Source organism: Mesoplodon bidens, assembly GCF_964165515.1.
Source record: "Mesoplodon bidens genome assembly, chromosome: 16".
Taxonomy (NCBI): Eukaryota; Metazoa; Chordata; class Mammalia; order Artiodactyla; family Ziphiidae; genus Mesoplodon; species Mesoplodon bidens.
Window position 1 is genome coordinate 52,270,296 of NC_138173.1, and position 18,948 is coordinate 52,289,243.

The 18,948-nt window shown below is 47.8% G+C and overlaps 1 pseudogene across 1 annotated transcript in view; it reads left to right on the forward strand.

Annotated features, from left to right (window-relative positions):
- Positions 1-7,155, forward strand: part of LOC308630101 (phosphoethanolamine/phosphocholine phosphatase-like) — a 36,598-nt pseudogene extending 29,443 nt beyond the window's left edge. Inside the window, exon 2 of the transcript in view lies at positions 6,361-7,155. The product of the transcript in view is annotated as a phosphoethanolamine/phosphocholine phosphatase-like (transcript). The remainder of the gene's footprint in view (positions 1-6,360) is intronic.
- Positions 7,156-18,948: the final 11,793 nt, after the last annotated feature.

The following is an 18,948-nucleotide window of genomic DNA, read 5'->3' on the forward strand; positions in this document are numbered from 1 at the left end:
GTTAGGATTAGGCTACTGGTTTGGTTTAGGGTACAGGATAGGGTACAGCTACGTTTTTTAGGGTTAGGGTACAGGTCAGTGTACATGTTAGTGTTAGTGTATGGGTTAGGGTAAGGGTACTGGTTAGTGTTAGGTTATGGGGTTGGTTTAGGTTTAGGATTAGCATTAGGGTTAGGGTTAGGGTACGGGTAAGGTACAGTTTAATGTACAGCTATGAGTTAGGGTTAGGTTACAGGTTAGTGTTAGGGTTATTTTTAGGCTTCTGGTAGAGGTTAGGCTACGGGTTAGGGCACAGTTACATGTTAGGTTTAGGGTATGTTTTAGGTTAGGTGTTAGGGTTAGAGTATGAGTTAGGGTTAGGGTACGTGGAAGGGTTAGCGTATGGGTTAGGGTTAGGGTTAGGGTACCCGTTAGGTTTAGGGTACAGGATAGGGTAGAACTATGTTTTTCCATTAGGGTACAGGTTAGGGTATGGATTAAGTTTAGTATACAGGTTAGTATTAGGGTTCGGGGTAGGTTACGGCTTAGAGTTAGGGTTAGGGTACAGGTTAGGGTTAAGGTACAGTGTAGTGTATGGCTACGGGTTAGGTTTAGTGTATGGTTTAGGGTATGGGTTAGTGTTAAGATAGTGCTTAGGATTAGAGTACTGTTTAGGGTAAGGTTTAGTGTTAGAGTTAGGGTTTGGGTATGTGTTAGGGTACAGGTTAGGGTACGGCCACGGGTTAGGGTTAGGTTATGGGTTATGGTTAGGGTTAAGGTTAGGATACGGATTAGGGTAAGGGTACGGTGTAGGGTTAGGATATGGTTTAGCATACGGATACTATTTAGTGTTAGGGTATGGGTTAGTGTTAGGATACGGGTTCGGATTAAGGTATGGATTAGGGTTAAGGTACAGTTTAATGTGTGGCTACGAATTAGGGTTAGGATACGTGTTAGGGTATGGGTTAGGATTAGTGTATGTGTTAGGCTTTGGGTTAGGGTTCGTGTTGGCTTCAGGGTACATGTTAGTGTATGGTTACGTTTCAGGTTAGGGTATGTTTTAGGGTACGTTTTTGGGTTAGTGTATGTGTTAGGATTAGGGTACGGGGTAGGGTTAGGGTACGGATTAGGGTATGGGTTAGGGTTAGTGTACCAGTTAGGGTTAGGGTACAGGATAGGGTACAGCTACATGTTACGATTATGGTACAGGTTAGGGAACGGGTAAGTATTAGGGTTACCATATGGGTTAGTGTATGTGTTAGGGTTAGCTTGTGGGTTAGGGTTAGTGTACCGGGTAGAGTTAGGGTATGGGTTGGGGTTAGGGTTAGGATTAGGGTACTGGTTAGAGTTAGGGTACAGGTTGGAGTATGGCTATGGGTTAGGTTTAGGGTACGGGGTAGGGTTAGGCTACGTTTTAGGTTTAGGGTTAGGGTACGGGTTAGGGTACAGTTTAATGTGCGTCTATGAGTTCAGGTTAGGTTATGGGTTAGAGTAGAGTTTAGTGTTAGGATACAGGTTAGGATTAGGGTACAGTTAGGGTACAGGTTAGGGTATGGGTTAGTGTTCTCATAGAGGTTAGGGTACAGTTACGTGTTAGGGTTAGGGTGTGTTTTAGGGTATGTGTTACGGGTAGAGTATGTGTTAGGGTTAGGGTACGGGGAAGGCTTAGGGTATGTGTTAGGTTTAGGGTTAGCTTTAGGGTACTGGTTAGGGTTAGGGTACAGGATAGTGTTGAGCTACATGTTGTGGTTATGGTACATGTTAGGGTTCGGTTTAGGGTTGTTTTACAGGTTAGGGTTAGTGTACAGGGTAGGGTTAGGTTACGGGTGAGTTTTAGGGTTAGGGTTAGGGTACGGGTTAGGGTTAGGGTACAGTTTAGTGTACGGCTATGGGTTAAGTTTAGTGTACGGGTTAGGGTACGGGTTAGTCTTAGGATACAGCTTAGGATTAGGGTACTGGTTCGGGTAAAGTTTAGGGTTATGTTTAGGGTTCGTGTATGGGTTAGGTTACATGTTAGGGTTAGATTTAGGGTTAGGGTATGGGATAGGGTTATGGTACAATTTAGTGTACGGATACTAGTTAGGGTTAGGTTATGAGTTAGGGTACGGTTTAGTGTTAGGATACGGGTTAGGTCCAGGCGGCCAACCAGACCACCCCGTCTCCTGCGGCTCTCGACCAAGTGCCTGACCTCCTAGCGCCTCGTGCAGGCTCTCGGGGGTGGGACAGGAGGCCCATGTGAACTGCGAGTGGGCTTTGTGGAAGCTATTCCAAACAGCAACTGAGTAGAAAGCGGATGTAATGGAGAACGTGCAGAAAACATCCCGTAGGTCCGTTGTAGTTGAAATGAAGCGGCCGTTTGCCCTTTTTCCTCGAAGCAGTAGAGGTTGCAGGGCATGTGTAGCATGGCCCGCGTGGGCCGGTCAGTCTTTCTACACCCGATTCTCAGGGACGTGGTTCCTGACAGGCAGAGCGCAATCTCTCTAGTTGTGCAAATTTCTTTTCACAGAAGACTCATCAGGGAAAGGCTGATGGGAAGTGGGGGAGATTGAATGGGGTGGGGGCAGGAGGAGCGCCCACGTCTGAGCAGATGAGGGCAGCTGGGAACCAAATGGAAATGAGGCCAGAGCTCGGAGGAAGGAGCAGCTCAGCAGCAGCTGATGAGCTGGGCATCTGAGCCCACACTCTTTCTGGCACAAGAGGTGGGAAAGCAGGCAGCCAAACGAAGTCCCGCTTCAGGGCCACATTCAAAAGAGAAAGACCACCGTTAGGATGTGGTACATAAAACACTGGGAGACCCTTTGTTTTGTGAACAAAAGAAGCATTTAGATGAGTAGATTCTGGTGTGTCCTCCATATTTTGAAATGTGAGATTATCTCTTTGCTGGATCATTTGAATGTTCCCATTGGCTTTTACCTCATGATTCTCCTAAAGAAACTTGGAGTGTGATGTGTGTGTGTGCGTGTCTGTGTGTCCCCATGAGTGGATGCCGTTAACCCATAGGGCTATGCAACAAAAGACACACGTTTAATATTAGAAATAAGACACACAAGACCACCACCTGTTCTAGGGTTTGAGCATGATTGTGACCAAACCATTTTATAGAATTTCCTTACTTGAAGGCACAACACTCAGAAACTTTAAAATAACAGAGTATTTTACTCAAATAGGGTATAATTAAAATCATAATCTTGGACTGTGCATGTCATCCCTGGCTCCTGTTGCAGAGCAGAAGGATGTGTATTTTGGTACTGATGTTTTGTCTCTGGTCCCCCAGCCCATATTATTTTGAGTGTATTCATTCTGTGCAGAACCACATCTGCTTCCCCAGGCCATGTTGGGCAGATAATCCACTTTTCCAGACCCACACAGCCATGTTGGCTTGTCTGGATTCTTCTAGACACTGGAATTGGTGAAAATTACAGAGAGCGGGGGATATACTGTTGTTTTCCTGACTCTGAATTTTGCTTCTGTACTGTCTCTTCTCAGCTGTCACGTTTCCCCAAAAATCTCATAATGAGTTGCCAAATTTGAAGTGCATCAACCAGTTGTCTGCATCTGGAACCAGTCAAGCAGTGGCTGTAGTTTGAATAACTTATGTGTACATGTAAAATATATACATATGTACATATATTGAAGTATGTGCATGACATGTATATCTTCGTACTTTTTGGTAAAATGTATTCATTTGTTAATTTTTAATTATATTTGATATAAATCAAGGGTTTGTTGCAAAACTTTATATTTAAGAACAGTGTTTAAAAAAAAAAAAAGAGAAGTCCCAACTATGCAACACAACTGGGGCTTGCTTTAAAAAAAATTCTGTGATTGACTAGTTTGCTGCCTGTGTAATATTTATCAGCCAAACTTTGGATTCTGCTATTGTTTCTACAATGACATGTTGTATGAAGCAAAGTCCTTGGATTAAAATAAAACTTAGCAAAAAATCAAAAACAAAAACCCCACCATGCTGCTGGGTGATATATGCAAGGGGTGTGGAGCCAGGCGGATGAGCCATCTCCATGGGTACAGGGCTCGGGGACGGAATGCACAGGGCTCAGAAGAAGGTGAGAATCTCTTCAACTTGCTCTGGGCCCGATAGGATGCAAGGGTGGATTAGGCCCAGCTTCATGGTGAGGATCAGGGTAGGCTTGTGGCTGGAGGAGCCAGGATAAGGACTCATGGGGGATGTGGTTGTGTTTTAGGGTTAGGAATACAGTTTGGGAGTTGAGCAGGCATTGGCTGAGGTTTGGGGTGGCTGTGTTGGGTGGGTTAGTGGTTAGAGGTTAGAGTTATGTTTGGGGTTGAGGTTGGGGTGTAAGTTAGAGTTGGGGTTAGGAATTAGAGGTTAGGGTTAGGTTACAGGCAAAGGGTTTGTCTATATAACCACTAACAGTGTAGGGTTATGTGGGTATAAGAATTAAGGTTTTGTTCAGTTTACTGAACATTAGAGTTCATTTAGAAAAAGCATAATTGAACAGGCTTAGGTTTCAGACAAAAAATGAAAATGGTGGTTCTGATTACACTGGGAAAAGGGATTGCAGTAGGGTTCAAATTTTTAGTCTGTTCTGATATGGGCCTGTATTTGGATTAGGGTTAAGGGTGGTGTAGGATCATGGTCAGGCTCAGAGGTTAGGGTTAGGGAGTAGAGTAAGGTTCAGAGTTAGAGGGTCAGGAGTGAGGATGGAAATTCAGGCTCAGGGCTCAGGGTTAGAATGTAGGGTCAGGGTCAGTGTTAGAGGATCAGGGACAGAATTAGAGGGTACATTAAGAAGATGAGGGGCTTCCCTGGTGGCGCAGTGGATAGGACTCCATGGTTCCAGTGCAGGGGGCCTGGGTCTGATCCCTGGTCAGGGCCCTACATCCCACATTCATGCTGCAACTAAGAGTTCGCATGCCACACCTAAGGAGTTGGCAAGCTGCAACTAAGGAGCCCACAAGCCACGACTAAGGAGCCCTGGAGCCACAACTTAGGAGCCTGCCTGCTGCAACTAAGACCAGGTGCAACCAAATTAAAAAAACAAAAGAGGATGTTCCAGCTGTAACAAACTTTTGATATTCATACTCATTAAGTGTCAAAGATATGGGAGCAACTGGGCCACCCAATGGACAGTTTCACACTGAGGCTGCATGTTCTTGGAGAGCCATGTGCACCCATGTGAGCTCTGAAAGCTGCCAATTATGGATTCCATGATATGGAATAATCCTTGGGCCTCCCACTGCTTCATTGAGCAAGAATTTCCTAACCACCATAGCATTTAGTCCCTGCTCTTTGTAAAGGAGGGAGGAGACTGGATAAATGAGCAATATTGTTCTTGGGGGATGGGTGAGTAATGTGGCCGGGGGCAGGTGTGACTCCTGGGCTCCCACCACCAGAGACATCAATGAGGGCTGTGCCTTTTGCAAGAGGAAGAGTTTCTTGCTGTTGTGGGAGGACAGCAAGAGCACTGGATGGGTGGCTGAAGCCCCTGACCCTAAATCAACCCCGTCCTTCCTTGGCCTTCAGATCCCACAGCTGTGCAGTGGGCTGTCAGTGATGTGGAATCTGCCACTTTCCCCAAGCCAGCATCTGTTCTCATGCCAAAGTCCAGAACCTCAGCTTTCCTTTGGGAACTTCTTACCTGTTTCCAGTCCAAACAGTTCCAGAGGGCTGATGCTACATTCCACCCACCTTGAAGATGGGCATATGATCCACATCTAGCCAATCCCATGTTCCATCCTATGGGTGCTCTGATGGGTTCAAGGACGATGCTATGACCCAAACCAGGCCAATTACATTTATTTTATTTTATTTTTTGGCCATGCTGTGCACGCAGGATTTTAGTTCCCCGACCAAGGTTCGAACCTGTGCCCCCTACATTGGGAGCGCAGATTCTTAACCACTGGACCACCAAGGAAGTCCCATCCCCTCATTTTCAAAACTGCTATGGATTTAAAGCACACAAGATGATTGTGATATAAGTGGCCTTTTCAGTATGACTTCTTTGACTTAGAATGTTTTCAATGTTTATCCATGTTGTAACATGTATTATCAGTGCTTCGTTCTTTTTTTTATTGTGGTTAAAAATACATAACATGGGGATGGGGGGCAAGTGGAGGGAACGGCCCAGATGCACATTGTTCACGGACCCTCTGGACTGGAGGGACTCGTGAGAGCTGGAGCCCAGAAATCCGGGGATGGATAAGACACAGCGTCCCTTCCAATTCCCGTAAGCACCCCTTGTTCCATCCTGCGCCCAAATACCTCCGCTAGGCCCTCTCCCCACTCTTTACACTCCCAACTCAGCCGGGACAGACCTCTGCAGCCGCCGCTCCCCACTCTGCAGGAGAAGCTCAGAGGTCCTGTCTCCCTTTCCTCTGAGGGACTCTTTTTGGTGACTACAGAAGGATTTGATCGCTGAAGACAAAGCTGGTAGAGGACAGCGGGATGGCTGCGCCGGGCGCGCCGCGCTTCCTCCTGACCTTCGACTTTGACGAGACTATCGTGGACGGAAACAGAGACGACTCCATCGTGCACGTGCCACGGCGGGCCAGCGGTTGCCTGAGAGCCTGCGTGCCACCTAGCGCGAGGGCTTCTACAACGAGTACATGCGGCACGTCTTCCAGTACCTGGGTAAGTAGGGCGTGCGGCCGCGGGACCTGCGCGCCATCTATGAGGCCATGCCCCTGTCGCCCGGCATGGGCGAGCTGCTGCAGTTTGTAGCCAAGCAGGGCGCCTGCTTTGAGGTTATTCTCATCTCATACGCCAACACCTTTGGCGTGGAGAGTGCGCTGCGCGCCGCCGGCCACCAGGGCCTGTTCCGCCGCATCTTCAGCAACACGTCAGGCCCCGACCCTTGGGGGCTGCTGGCGCTGCGGCCCTTCTATGCGCACAGCTGCGCTCGCTGCTCCACCAACATGTGCAAGCACAAGGTGCTCAGCGACTACCTGCGCGAGCAGGCCCACGACGGCGTGCACTTCGAGCGCCTTTTCTACGTGAGCGACGGCGCCAACGACTTCTGCCCCATGGGGCTGCTGGCAGGCGACGATGTGGCCTTCCCACGCTGCTGCTACCCCATGCACTGCCTTATGCAGGAGGTGCAGAAGGCCTATACCAGCTCCTTCCGCGCCAGGGTGGTGCCCTGGGAAACCTCCACCGAAGTGTGCCTACACCTGCAACAGGTGCTGAGGATGTGCTGAGGACGTGGCCTGCAGGGGGCACCCGGGCGGTGAGGTGGTGGAGCGGTGGGGGTCGGGAAAGAGAAAGCTAGTTTTATTACTCCCTTTCCCTTTCGTTTTGGTATATCCCTCTGGGATTTCCCGGAATCCCAGGTTGGTCCATTTGGGGACTGGAGGAGGGAGTTGGGAGCTATCCCCAACTGTGCAGTTAACCCAGCTCGGCTGCCTCCCCCAGTTCCACTGCAAGCGAATTCCGGAGTCTGGCCCCACCAGGGTGGCGCGCATATCTGAGCAGGCAGCATTGTTTCCAAAAGCCTTGTCCTCCCAGGTGGGAGGACGGAGTTCCCTGTCAGGGTAGAGAAGGAACATGTCCCGCCTCGTTGCGGTTAACTGTTGCCTTGGGCTGCATGGCCTCCCTCCTCCAGTCTTCTGTCCAGGGGACCCAGGCCTCAAAATGTCCGCCCCCCTCGCGACCTCCCCCACACCGGACTCCCTGCGGAGAGAGGTGGCACTCCCTGCGACGGTCCCAGGCCTAGATCTTGCTTTACCTACTGTGACCCTACACTACACTCCTTGCCTCCCCTCCCCCCCTACCCTGTCAGCATCCCCACAGGGAAAAAAGCTAGAGGGAACAGTCACCTCCTGTTGGTGGAAAGAGGTAGCACACTGTCCCGGGGCTCGGGTCTGGCCAGCCAGGGACCTCACAGAGCCTGAAGATGTCTCCTTGCACCCCAGCCTTGTCTATGCAACAAGAAACCAGCGACTTGACCTAAGTCGCCCCACTGACTGGGCCCTCTGAGTCCCCCTCCTCCCATATGGAACAGAAAGCCATGATGTTTTAAAGCAGGGCCAATAGAAACCCAAGGCCCACCTCCCTCTTTTGGTGTTTCAGAGCTGTAAAGGAGGTGAAGGGGCAGAGGTGAGCGAGATCTCTCACACTGCAGTCTGAGGGATGAGGGCGAGGTGATCTCTGCTCTCAGGGAGCCCCACTTAAGTAAAGGAGCTGGTTCCCACTCTGGGAGGAGTGCCCAGCTTGGGGAACCAAGACTGAATACATAACAAAGCAGGCAACAGGCAAAATAGCAGGGTGCAGCGCACCTTCGCAGAGGGGCAGAGGGGTCTAGTGTGAGGGCTCCATGAGCACCGAGGAGATGGGAGATACTGCTGCTTAGGGCAGGCAGAGGAGGCTCAATTAGCGGGAGCCTTACAAGTGGGTTGACTTTCAGTCCCTCGGCCCACTAGCCCTGCAGGGCAATCATCAGGAGGTCATCAGAATTTTATTCAAAGTTGGAACTTGCAGCTGGAGACCCTGTCTTGCATGGCGTAAGGGTCCCCTGTGGATAAGGTCACCAAACTCTTTGGCTTCCAGTTCTTTCCTATCTCCGGCAGGCCTCTGGGTACCTCCTCTGTCTTTACCAGGACCCCTTCCCACTGCAATGGGGGGAAGGAACAGACACAGCTCACAGCCCAGGAGGTGTGCAGGACTGGTCCAGTCTTGACTGGAACAGGCTTTGGTGTGGGAGTCAAGAGGCTCACTCAAGGCGGTGCTTGGGTCAGCATCCCAGAGATCCCAGGCTGTCAGCAGCTAGGCTGCACATAGTTCCCGGGGAAGAATCCAGACCCCTCTGAGCCGATGCCCTCACACCAGCCATCAGAGTAGTGGTGGGTGATGCAGATAATGGTGCCCTCAGAGAAGGAGAGTTCGTTGCCCTTCTGGCGGGTGTATGGGTACAGTGTCACTACTGCAGGGCAGGAGGAGAGGGGTGCCATGAGATGTGCCTCCTGCCCCGCCACAGGGATGCTTGTGCCCACATACTGGACTCTAGGGGGCAATGTGGAGAGTGGGGCAGGAGATGCCTTCTTCAAAACCCCATGATGCCTCCCCAGCTGAGCTAATATTCAGTATCAGGCCAGCTGCTTCCCTCCTCTGTGGGGGTGCGGTGGTGTGGAATAAAAGGCTCCACAAGGGTGACACAGGCCATCCCCCCCACTCCAAGAAACTTCAGTGTTTGAGAGCAGGGCCCCAGGATCTACCCATTTTTTGTAATCTGCTTTCAGCCCCCGTTCATCCTGGTCCTCCCACAATGTCTCTAGCAGGTGCTGGAGAAATTGCTCAGTAGGTGCTCTAGTAGGTGCTCAGTAAATACAGTAACATTTAACAGTGTAGACTTGGCCGAGTGAGCCTTGGGCAAGTCACTTAGTTTAACCTCTCAGGCTCAGCTTCATCTGTTAAATGGCAGTGTGAAGATCCTAGGAGGTTAAGTAAAAGTGAGAAAATGGATGAGAAGATTTGACTCTGGGGTCTGGTATAAAGCAGGGGCTAAGTTATGTTACCCCCCCACATATCATAACATTTACCATTTAAATCATTTTGATCATACAGTTCTATGGCATTAACTACATTCACATTGTTGTACAAATATTCTCAGCATCCACCTCCAGAACTTATTCATTTTCCCTATGGAAAATTCTGTATCAATTTCTCTAAATTTTGGCCAACATTTGTTATTTTTAGCTTTCTTGATTATAGGACTTCTAGTGTGTGGAGAGGTATGGCGTTGTGGTATTAACTTGCATTTCATCATGACTAATGATGATTAACATCTCTTCATGTGCTTGTTGACCATTTGTATGTCTTATCTGAAGAAGGGTCTTTTCAAGTCCTTTTTTCCACTTAAAACATTGGGTTGTTTGCCGAGTCCCGCCAAGCGCTCCTCCTGGCGGCGTTGGTGTCGGTTAGTCCAGCCTGTAGCGTTCTCCGCGCCGCAGGGGCCCGTGCCCTGGGGCATCACTAGCGGCCTCTCAGGGGCGCCACTTACTCTCTCAAGCTCGAAGGAGGGGAGACGCCCGGCCTCCGGCGCCCGTGCCTGGAGAGCCGAGATCGTGCTGTGCCGCGCGGACGCGGCGCCGCAGGGGCGGGTTTTGTTCAGCATTGGCTGCGGCGGTCTGCGCGCCTCTCCCGGAAGTGGGCGTCCTGGCCAGAGCGCACCTGGCGCGGGGCATCCTCGGGGCTCTTCGCCGTCGGCGCCACGCGGGCCGGCGGGGGTCTAAGAAGCCAGCGCGCGGCGGCTGGGAACAACCCGTCCCGTGGGTCCCTGGCACCCCAGCGGCATTCGAGAGCGGAGCGGAGGGCCGCGGACCACAGGTAAGGGGACAGGGTTTGGTGGGGGTGGGTGGAGGAAGGAACGACGAATTACACCAGAGCTGTTTGGTACAGTCGCGGAGCTCCCTAACCTGGCGGCAGCAGGAAGGGCTCGCCTTTGGAGTAAAGGCTTTGAGGACAAGCCCAAGCTTACCCACTCCCGTTTTACAGAACGTCTGCAGGTGTAAAGCTCACTCGTGCGCGGTTTTCCTAAGCAGCCAAAGGCCCCTCCCCCGCGATGTCTCTGCAAGCAGAACCCGAGAGGGGCCGGGTGCCTCGAGAGACTCGCCCTTGGCCCATGGGAAGTCCAAGGGATTTATCCTGCATGGTGATTTCACCTGTTGGGAACCTCGCCCCACCCCCCCGCCAACCCCCACTCTGGCCAGCTGGCCCAGCCCTGGTTACTGCACTTCTCCAGCCCCGGCCAGCCCTTGGCCACCTGTTGGGATGGGAAAGGGAAGAGTGTCAGAATTTCACCTTAGAAACTTGCCAGGGGGCGTGGATTTAAACACATAGTGGTCACCCTGGCAGAAGAGAAGGGATGAGGGCACCTTGTTGCCCTTTCATTGTGGAATCGGTGGCACAAAAAAGGGAAGCAAACAGAAAACTCAGACATGCCACTGCAGAGGCCATGGGAGTTAAGTTGTAAATGCTGCTGGCTTTCAGTAGCCTGCAGCCATTCTCTTCCTGTAGCTGATGGGACACAAAGCTCTACTGGGTTGTTCTTTGCACGGGATAGTCTTGTTTTGCAGAAATTCAGCTCAGAGTCATCTCTTGATGTATAAGAATTTCCCAGATTAGGACCCCAGGCAGATCCTAGAGGGCCAGGGTGATTCCTTGCTTCAGTATACCTGTCTGTTGGAGTGGAAAACAGCAATAACATAGGTTTCTTTAAATCTGGTTTTTGGTCTCTAATCCAGAGCTTAGAGTAGCTACTTCCTTTCTCCCTCAACAAGGTTGTGTTCCTGGAATGAATTATAGTCAGATGACCTTGTTTTTACAGGTGAGGGTCAGGGGTCGGGGGTCAGGGGTCAGGGGCTAAGGTTAGGGTTAGGGGTTAAGGCTTAGGGTTAGGGTTTAGGGTTAGGGTTAGGGTGGAGTTTAGGGGTTAGGTTACAGGTACGGGTTAGGGGTTATGGTACAGGTTAGGATACGGGTTAGGGTTAGGGTTAGGGTACAGTTTTGGGTACAGGTTAGGGTACGGCTACAGGTTAGGGTTAGGGTACGGGTTAGGGTATGCTTTAGGGTTAGAGTATTTATTAAACCTCTCCCACTCTCCAGATATCACTTAGCACGTAAAGGAATATTATTTGGAGTCCAGCATGGAGAAGACTTTAGACACTAGGATAAGACAAAGAACACACACATTATAAATAAATCACATTAGGATTTTGTTTTTAACCTGTACATTAAAACACTAGTGCTTAGGAAATCTACTGGAGGGAAAGCAGTAAAGGGTAGTTTTATGGGAATAACATTACAGATTTTCTGTAGAATACACAGATTTTGACTGGTTAGAAAGTCAAGGAGGAATGCTTTGGTTGTGAAGATATAAACCCTCTTCTAAATTGAGCTGTTATTGGAAGTTAGAATTTTTTTGTTGCTGTTGTATTGCTTTGTGTTTTCATGATTATTCTGCTTGCATCTCCCTTGTTAAAGCTTTGATTTGGGGAAGAGTGCCATTACTGGAAATGAGTTTACAGAATTATTCTCAAAAACAGAAGGAAATTGTTCTCACCTAAATATTAAGAAATAATCTCTATACTGGTGTACTAACAATTATAATTCAGGGATAATAATTCTATGAAATGTAACTAAACACACAATATATATTTTTTCTTTTAAATTTCCATTGTTACTATTTTAAAATATAATTATAATACAAGTTTTTTGTAACAAGTGAAATTTAAAAAGATTAAAGGAAAAGATAATATTTTACCCTTGCCATCCTTTCCCACTCCCTGAAACGACCAGCATAATGTGTAGCTTTCTCATTTTATCCCAATGTTCCTTACATCTGGAACATCATGTTTCTCACTGTAGAAAAACATATTTAGCTCTCACACTTTTTATAGCCTACATAACAGTCCATAGAAGAGAAGTACCAAGTATTTCAGACTTAGCTTTTTGAGGGACACTCAGGTTACTTTCTGTTTTATTTTGTTGTTCTGCTAATTTGTTTTAACCCCAGAAAAATATTTATTAAAATGCAAAAAAAAATTAAGTTAGGGGTAAGGATTAGGGTTGAGGGTATGGGTTAGGGTACGGGTTAGGGTATGGGTTAAGGTTAGGATAAAGGTTAGTATTAGGGTACAGGTTAGGGTTAGGGTTAGGGTACGGGCTAGGCTTAGGGTACGTGTTAGGGTACAGGTTAGGGTATGGCTACGGGTTAGGGTTATGTTATGGGTTAGGGTACGTGTTGGGGTTAGGGTAAGTGTTAGGGTTAGGGTACGGTTCGGGTTATGGTATGGGTTTGAGTTAGGGTAATATTTAGGGAATGGCTATGGGTTAGGGTTAGGGTACGGGTTAGGGTATGGGTTAGTGTTAGGGTACAGGTTAGGATTAGGGTACGGGTTAGGTTAAGGGTTAGGGTAGAGTTTGGGGTACTAGTTAGGGTATGGCTACAGGTTAGGGTTAGGATACATGTTAGGGTAAATGTTAGTGTGAGGGTATGAGTTAGGATTAGGGTACGGGTTAGGGTATTTTCTAGGGTTAGCATACGGTTTAGGGTACACGTTAGCGTATGGCTATGGTTTAGGGTTAGGGTATGGGTTAAGGTACGGGTTAGGTTTCGGGTTAGGGTATGGGTTAGTGTTAGGATACGGGTTAGGATTAGGGTATGGTTAGGGCACAGGTTAGGGTTAGGGGTAGGGTTTGGATATGTGTTAGGGTACAGGTTAGGGTACGGCTACAGGATAGGATTAGTGTATGGGTTAGGGTACGGTTTAGGGTTAGGGTATGGGATAGGATAGGGCTAGGGTTAGGGTTAGTGTACGTTTTAGGGTTAGGAACGTTTTAGGGTTAGGTTAGGGTACGGCTACAGGTTAGGTTTAGGTTATGGGTTAGGGTACAGGTTAGCGTTAGGGTATGGGTTAGGGTTAGCATATGGGTTAGGCTTAGGGCACGGGTGGGGTTAGGGTACAGTTTAGTGTATGGCTACGGGTTAGGGTTAGGGTTAGGGTTCGCTTATGGGTTAGGGTACAGGTTAGTGTAGGGCTATGGTTTAGTGTTAGGGTATGGGTTAGGGTTCATGTTAGGGTTAGGGCATGGGTTAGGCTTAGGGTATGGTCTTGGGTTAGGCTTTTGGTACGGTTTAGGGTACACGTTAGGGTATGGCTATGGTTTAGGGTTAGGGTTAGTGTAGGGTCAGTGTTAGGTTTAGTGTAAGCAGTAGGGTTGTGGTACGGGTTAGTGTTAGGGTATGGCTATGGTTTAGAGTTAGGGTTAGTGTAGTGTCAGTGTTAGGTTTAGTGTAAGTGGTAGGGTTGGGGTACGGGTTAGTGTTAGGGTATGGGTTAGGGTACAGTTTAGGGTTAGGTTACAGGATAGTGTACAGCTACGTGTTAGGGTTAGGGTACAGGTTAGGGCACGGGTTAGGGTTAGGGTATGGTTTAGGGTAAGGGTTAGGTTTAGGGTATGCTTTAGAGTTAGGGTATTTTTTAAATCTCTCCCACTCTCCCAATATCACTTAGAATGGAAAGGAATATTATTTGGGGTCCAGCATGGAGAAGACTTTAGACATTAGGATAGACAAAGTACACACACATTATAAATAAATCACATTATGATTTTGTTTTCAACATGTATATTAACACCCTAGTGCTTAGTAAATCTAATGGAGGCAGAAGCAGTAAAGGGTAGTTTTATGGGAATAACATCACAGATTTTCTGTAGAATGCACAGATTTTGACTGGTTAGAAAGTCAAGGAGGAATGCTTTTGTTCTGAAGATATAAACCCTCTTCTAAATTGAGTTGTTATTGGAAGTTAGAAATTTTTTGTTGCTGTTGTGTTGCTTTGTGTTTTCATGATTATTCTGCTTGCATCTCCCTTGATAAAGCTTTGATTTGGGGAAGAGTGCCATTACTGGAAATGAGTTTACAGAATTATTCTCAAAAACAGAAGGAAATGGTTCTCACCTAAATATTAAGAAATAATCTCTATACTGGTGTACTAACAATTATAATTCAGGGATAATAATTCTATGAAATGTAACTAAACACACAATATATATTTTTTCTTTTAAATTTCCATTGTTACTTTTTAAAATATAATTATAATACAAGTTCTTTGTAACAAGTGAAATTTAAAAAGATTAAAGGAAAAGATAATATTTTAATACATGCCATCCTTTCCCACTCCCTAAACGACCAGCATAATGTGTAGCTTTCTCATTTTATCCAGCTGTTCCTTACATCTGGAACATCATGTTTCCCACTGTAGAAAAACAGATTTAGCTCTCACACATTTTATAGGCTACATAACAGTCGATAGAAGAGAACTACCAAGTATTTCAGACTTAGCTTTTTGAGGGACACTCAGGTTACTTTCTGCTGTATTTTGTTGTTCTGCTAATTTCTTTTACCCCCAGAAAAATATTTTTTTACATGCAAAAAAAATTAAGTTAGGGGTAAGGATTAGGGTTTAGGGTATGGGTTAGGGTACCTGTTAGTGTTAGGGTAAAAGTTAGTATTAGGTTACATGTTAGGGTTAGGGTTAGGGTACGGGTTAAGCTTAGGGTATGTGTTAGGGTACAGTTTAGGGTATGGCTAAGGGTTAGGGTTATGTTATGGTTTAGGGTACGTGTTGGGGTTAGGGTACGGGTTAGGGTTCGGGTTAGGGTTATGGTATGGGTTTGAGTTAGGGTAATGTTTCGGGTATGGTTACGGGTTAGGGTTAAGTACGGGTTAGGGTACAGGTTAGTGTTGGGGTACAGGTTAGGATTAGGGTACGGGGAACGGTTAGGGTAGAGTTTAGGGTACTAGTTAGGGTATGGCTAGAGGTTAGGGTTAAGATACATGTTAGGGTATATGTTACTGTGAGGGTATGAGTTAGGATTAGGGTACAGGTTAGGGTACGGGTTAGGGTTTGGGTTAGGGTTAGGGTATAGGTTAGGTTTAGGGTAGAGTTTAGGGCATGGGTATGGGTTAGTGTTAGGGTATGTGTTAGGGTACAGGTTAGTGTTAGTGTACGGGTTAGGATTAGGTTATGGGTTGGGGTATAGGTTAGTGTTAGGATATGTGTTAGGATTAGGGTATGGTTAAGGCACAGGTTAGGGTTAGGGGTAGGGTTTGGATACGGGTTAGGGTACAGTTTAGTGTACGGCTCTGGGTTAGGATTAGTGTATGGGTTAGGGTACATATTAGGGTAAGGGTACGTGTTAGGGTTAGGTTATGGGATAGGGTTAGGGATAGGGTTAGAGTTAGCATTAGGGTTGGCGTACGTTTTAGGGTAAAGTTTAGGGTACGGCTACAGGTTAGGGTTAGGGTACAGTTTAGTATTAGAGTATGGGTTAGCATCAGGGTACGTGTTAGGGCAAGGGTTAGTATTAGTCTATGGGCTAAGATTCGGGTACGGGTTAGGGTAAGGTTTATGGTTAGAGTTAGGGTTAGCATTAGGGTTAGGGTTAGGGTTAGCAAACGGGTAAGGTTTAGGGTACACGTGAGGGTAAGGAAACGTGTTAGGGTCAGGGTATGTGTTAGGGCATGGTTTAGTGTTAGTGTATGGGTTAGGATTAGGGTACAGGTTAGGGTAAGGTTTAGGGTTAGGGTTAGCGTTAGCGAATGGGTAGGGTTTAGGGTACAGGTGATGGTACGGAAACGTGTTAGGGTCAGGGTACATGTTAGAGCACATGTTAGTGTAGTTTACGGGTTAGGATTAGGGTATGGTTTAGGGTAACGGTTAGGGTTAGGGTTAGGGATAGGTTTAGGGTTAGGGTTAGCGAACGGGTAGGGTTTAGGGTACAGGTGAGGATACGGAAACGTGTTAGGGTCAGGGTACAGGTGAGCGTAGGGAAACATGTTAGTGTCAGCGTACGTGTTAGGGCATGGGTTAGTTTTAGTGTACAGGTTAAGATTCAGGTATGGGTTAGGTTAAAGGTTAGGGTTAGGGCTAGGGTTAGGGTTAGCGAACAGGTAAGGTTTATGGTACAGGTGAGGGTACGGAAAAGTGTCAGGGTCAGGGTACGTGTTAGGGCACGTGTTAGTGTTAGTGTACAGGTTAGGATTAGGGTACGGGTTAGGGTAACGTTTAGGGTTAGGGCTAGGGTTAAGTTTAGGCTTAGGGTTAGGGTTAGCCAACGGGTAAGGTTTAGCATACAGGTGATGATATGGAAAAGTGTTAGGGTCAGGGTACGTGTTAGGGCATGTGTTAGTGTTAATGTATGGGTTAGCATTAGGGTACGGGTTAGGGTAAGGTTTAGGGGTAGGGTTAGGTTTAGGTTGAGGTTTAGGGTTAGGGTTAGTGAACAGGTAAGATTTAGGTACAGGTGAGTGTACGGAAACATATTAGGGTCAGGGTACGTGTTACGGCACGGGTTAGTGTTAGTGTATGGGTTAGGATTAGGGTACGGTTTAGGGTAAGGGTTAGGATTAGATTTAGGGTTAGGGTTAGGGTTAGCGAAAGGGTAAGGTTTAGCTTACAGGTGAGAGTACAGAAATGTATTCAGTTCAGGGTGTTAGGTCACGGGTTTGTGTTAGTGTAAGGGTTAGGATTAGGGTACGGGTTAGGGTGATGGTTAGGGTTAGGGCTAGGGTTAGGGTTAGGGTTAGGGTAGGGGTTAGATTTAGGGTATGGGTCAGGGTATGGGTTAGGGTTAAGGTACAGGTTAGGGTTAGGTTACACTTTAGAATTAGGGTATTTATTAAACCTCTCCCACTCTCCAGATATCACTTAGCATGGAAAGGAATATTATTTGTGGTCCAGCCAAGGAGAAGACTTTAGACTCTAGGATAAGAACCAGAACACACACATTTTAAATAAATCACATTAGGATTTTGTTTTGAACCTGTACATTAAAACACTAGTGTTTTGGAAATCTAATGGAGGCAGAAGCAGTAAAGGGTAGTTTTATGGGAATAACATTACAAATTTTCTGTAGAATACAGAGATTTTGACTGGTTAGAAAGTCAAGGAGGAATGCTTCTGTTCTGAAGATATAAACCCTCTTCTAATTTGAGCTGTTATTGGAAGTTAGAAATTTTTTGTTGCTGTTGTATTGCTTTGTGTTTTCATGATTATTCTGCCTGCATCTCCTTTGTTAAACCTTTGATTTGGGGAAGAGTGCCAATACTCAAAATGAGTTTACAGAATTATTCTCAAAAACAGAAGGAAATGGTTCTGACCTAAATATTAAGAAATAATCTCTATCCTGGTGTACTAACAGAATTATGATTAAGGGATAAAAATTCTTTGAAACGTAATTAAACTCGTAGTCTTGCCCCTCCCAGGATATGGAGCTCACCTGTGCAGGTCCCCAGAAGCCAATGGGCCTCTCGTTGTCACACCCCTCCCAGGATATGGAGCTCACCTGGGCAGGTCCCCAGCAGCCCACGTGGCTCTCATGGTCAGGCCCCTCTGAGGGTATGTAGCTCACCTGTGAAGCTACCCAGCAGCCCACGGGGCTCTCGTGGTCAGGTCCTTCCGAGGGTATGGAGCTCACCTGTGCAGCTACCCAGCAGCCAATAAGGCCTTAATGGTCAGGCCCCTCCCAGGATACGGAGCTCCCTTGGGCAGGTACCCCGGCAGGGCTGGGCACACAGGAACCGTGCACATAGCCCTCATTGCAGAGCACCCCCAGCTCACCTGTTGCTCAGAGCTGACACAGGGCACCTCAGAGCAGGACTTGAACTAACAAACAGCAGCTCCAACAGGTCTGTGACCCTGGACATCACTCTATGCGGCCTCCCTCTCCACCCACCACCCCTCCTCTCTCTGACTCCTGGGTTCCTCTCATTAGGAGAGGGTCTTCTTGAAGTTGTCTCCTGCTCATAGGTCAGATAAAATGATTAGAAAACAAGCCAGAGATGCAGCCCCTTTTCTATCCTGATTCTCGGTAGCCCACACCTGTTCCTTGGACCTGGCCGGTTAAGCAAGGTCCATTTTCTGCAACTGTGAGCTCCTGAGGGGTGAGGATTGGCTGACCTGGGCAACCTGACCCTGCCGGCCAGCCCTCCCCAGGTGTGCCTGGGTTGAGGTCAATATAAACACCGCTCCAGGCAGCAAGAGCCCCTGCAGCTGTGCCTGACGCCATATTCTCTGCCCCGTCAGCAGTCTCAGAGCTGGGCTGTTGGGAGGGAGTGAGGGGTCACGGCTTTGTGGGTGGCCCGGTGCGAGTGAGGCTCTGCTGGACTTTCTACAGGAGTTGCCAGGCTGCCACCTGCTAAAGAAGAGGATGTGTCACCCATACCTGCCACTGGAATTTCTCCCCAGGCAGAGGTGAGGAAGGAAAAAAGCAGTGGGGGCCGGGACAGGAGTGGTATCTAAGGCAGGGAAATGGAAAGCTTCCAGAAGAGCGCCCGGGGCCAGGACCATCCTGGCTGGCCTGCAGGCACCAAGTCTTCCTGCGTGCTGTCGCTGGTGTGGCTCCACGGCCCTTCCTCTAGGCTTTCAAGTCCTTGCACACATTTAGGTGTCTTACCTGGGAAGGGTGGGAAAAGTTCAGCAGCAGCTGGC